The sequence below is a fragment of the Muscardinus avellanarius genome, assembly GCF_963383645.1.
Source record: "Muscardinus avellanarius genome assembly, chromosome: 19".
Lineage (NCBI taxonomy): Eukaryota > Metazoa > Chordata > Mammalia > Rodentia > Gliridae > Muscardinus > Muscardinus avellanarius.
In genome coordinates, this window is record NC_137805.1 from 6,269,282 (window position 1) to 6,272,745 (window position 3,464).

General features: G+C 41.4%; 1 pseudogene across 1 annotated transcript; it reads right to left on the reverse strand.

Annotated features, from left to right (window-relative positions):
• Positions 1–749: 749 nt before the first annotated feature.
• Positions 750–1,560, reverse strand: LOC308277035 (small ribosomal subunit protein eS1-like; annotated as a pseudogene). Its single transcript has one exon. The product of its transcript is annotated as a small ribosomal subunit protein eS1-like (transcript).
• Positions 1,561–3,464: the final 1,904 nt, after the last annotated feature.

Below are 3,464 nucleotides of genomic sequence, written 5' to 3' on the forward strand. Positions count from 1 at the left end.
CATGACCCCAGAGTTGACTGGATAACCAATCCAAGTTTACCTGAAGAGGAAAGAGGTTTGTCTAGATCTGTTGTTCTGGAATTTGTATTGCTTGAACCCAAGATTTATGTGGGGTATCAGATGACTCAGCTAAAGTGGTCATGACAGCTAAAATGGGAGGGAGAACATTTTTAGTCTTATGTAAATAAATTTGGGCACTGAAAGACCTAGTTAGGCCTCTCTCGAGGTCTACTGTGTTCTCCTTTATTCACACACTGTTATTTCCAGCTATGCATCACCTTGAGGCGGATTCTGTGGTGCAGGAGACTGCACCCTGCACCTCCACCCATCATCTGTCTTCCTTGAATCCTGGGTGCACTTGACTTCTTTTGGTATACTTGACTTATCCAGTTACTACCAATGGCTGATCTCTTACCCTCCCATTCTAATTCTATTTGTTAATTCAGTGTGTTCAGGGAACTACAATTAACTTTATATAGCTAGGAGTGTGTTGGTGATTTGTAAAAGATGATGGAAGGAGTGTGCATGCATGTTTATATCATTTGAATCTTACTATGATATTTATAATTATAATGCACCCATAAAAATATTTTTATGCTAACTAGATAGGTGATACATAGATAGATAGATAGATAGATAGATAGATAGATAGATATAGATACAGATATATGGTTTGAATATACATATATGTCTTTTTTTTTTTTTTACAAATAGGACCTTTGATTTGTCACTATTAAAAATCTGGATTTTTAAACAGATTCTTGAACTGGTGGTTCATATCCATCAGCGCTCGACTTTAGCGCCTGTCTCATCCCCAGTAGCTTTTCCAGAACTGCTACCTTCACCATGAAGCTCCATTAGTTTTCCCAATTCAAACTTGGGTTTCTTCAGCATTTTTACTTTTCTAACGAAGACGTCATGAAGAGGATAAATAGACTGGCAAGCCTTTTCTATGTCCTTCCCAATGCTATCTGGAATCAACTTATTGACTACTTCTTTTAAGTCATTTGTCTGCACCTCCCGGGTCATGATTTCCATCATCTTCTTCCGGATTTGGCGGACCTGTTGGTGCTGAGCATAAGAGGTCTTCCATATCTGATTGTTGCGTTTTTTAGTAAAACCAACACAGAAGAGACGCAGCAAATAACCATCGGTAGTCTTGACATCAACATGAGCTTCAATCATAGTCTACCATTTTTTGACCATGGAACACATCTTGTCCCGTGTAAGATCCAAGCCATGGAAGTTAGTCAGGCGGTTTTTACCCTGAACGTCCTCAGTGATTAGCTTGAATTTCCTAAATGCGACTTCATCATTCTGTAGATCAGCAAGGCTCACTTCAAACACACGACCCTTGAGGCCATCAGATGCAATTTTAGTTCCTTGAGTTCTCGTGACTAGTGTTTTCCCAATATTTCTTATATTGAACATGGCTGGGGCTTTCACATCATACCAGTCTTTCTTAGAAAATGCATCAACCACTTTCTTCTTGGCTCCCTTCTTGCAGCCTTTAGTAAGGTGCTTGTTCTTGCCGACCGCCATGGTGCCGCTGGGAGAGCCAAAAGGGTGTCATTTCTGATAGAAGTAGAAAAGCAACATTTTTAAGGTATAGCAACTAAGAAGCTCTTGCAAAAACCTAAGAAACGACAAGACTAAGGACAATGGAATGAAGAAGAAAGTATAGACCTCTATGGTACTGAGAAAGTAAAATAAGCCAACTCTGGTGTGCTTAGGCATAAAGGGAAAGGAATGTAGGTGACCCTAAGGTTTATCTTGAAGTAGACAATGAAGTGTCATTAGTTAAAATTAGTACTAAAGCCTGAAAGGGAGGCAAGAGGTAGAAATGGGGAAGGTGATAGATTAAGTGTAGTATATTAAGTGTGAGAGGACTCTCAGAATTAAGGGTAAAAATTGTTGCCAATTGGAAATGTCTAAAATTCAAAGCTGAAGTCTTGAGAGGAGAAATGGCTGTGGGAGTCATTTTCACCCAGAAGCAGTCATCAAAACCATGGCTGTTGATTGAACTGAGAGCAGAGAGAAGGATCGAAGCCACCGAGGCTGGACTCCTGAGGAAAGGGAGCACTGACGGACCAGTGGAGAGAGAAGGCACCAAAGGAGACCAAGATGCAAGGGACACTGAGTAGCAGACCAGATGCTCACAGGAGGGCGCCTCTGCCCCCCTAGACTGCAATCCCCTCCAAAGTTCAGCTGAAGCCACATTCACAGATAACCCCTTACCAACTATCCCCATTACCCCCTATGTCAAACCCAACCTGCTGTTAGTTATGTCCCCGCACTAGCCCTTACAAGAGAAGACTCTGTCTCATTAAGTTGCAAATGATGGTAAACTTAAATTGGCTTAAGGAAAAAACAAAAGAAAAGCTAAGAGTAGACCCTGTCTTTCAGCATGTCAGCTCTAGCTGCAAAGCTACCTGTTTCTCCTCTCTGACTCTGTCCCTGGAGATTTCCAAGACTATAACTTATTTTTTTTTCAACCAAAGGGAAAAAAAATCCTTATTCATGAACATTCTCAGCCTTAGTTGGTTTTAATCAGGTCTTGTACCCCATTTTTAAAAAATTGGTATGAAGGATTGAACTTGGGAAAATTTCACCTGTGAGCTATACCCCCAACCTGTTTTGTTTTTTGGTGGTTTTTTTTTTTTTTTCAAAATGGGTTGTTGCTAGGTTACTGAGGACCTCACTGAGTTGTCAAGACTGGCCTTGAACCTGCAATTCTTCTGCTTCAGCCTCCCAAGTTCTAGAATTATAGGTATGCACCACTGCACCTGGCTCATGTACCTGTCTTTACCCAATCATAGAGGCCAGGAATGCTGAGCTGTAATTGACCAGGAAGGATCACATGACAAGGAAGAAAATAAAGTTCAGTTTCACCCTGGGAGGATTATGACATGAGCTAAAGGCACGCATGAAGGAAAAGGAAGAGTGGTCAAAATATGTACGGGTGCTATCCAGAAAAATAAATGGGTATTGATACCAGACAAGAAAACAAGAGTTGTCCACAGTGAAGATCTTGCATGTCACGGGCGTTCCGCAAATAAGTCCTGATTGACTGGTGATGGCCTTAATTGCCCACTTTGCACTCGTCATGAAAAGACAGGCAAATGTGTAATTAGGAAGAGAAGCGACTTTAGTTTATGTGATTAGGAGAAATCAGAAAAAGGAGAAGCTGAGGCCTGTACCCACTGGCCTGCTGACTGGTAGAGAAAGAGAATTCAGAGAAAGAGAAAGAAAGCAAGTGAGAGGGGGACACAGAAGTGCTAAGAAGGAAGGGGCGCAAGGGCCAGAGCTTTCTCTGGGGGCTGGGGGCAATTTAGGGTGAACAGTAATGGGCACCGCTATGTTTTGAAAGTCAACCAAGTTCTGAGGCATCTGGGTAACGAAAATAACTAGCTTGGCTGTATAAATCAAATCTATGTTATAAGAAAAGTTTGACATTTGCTAAA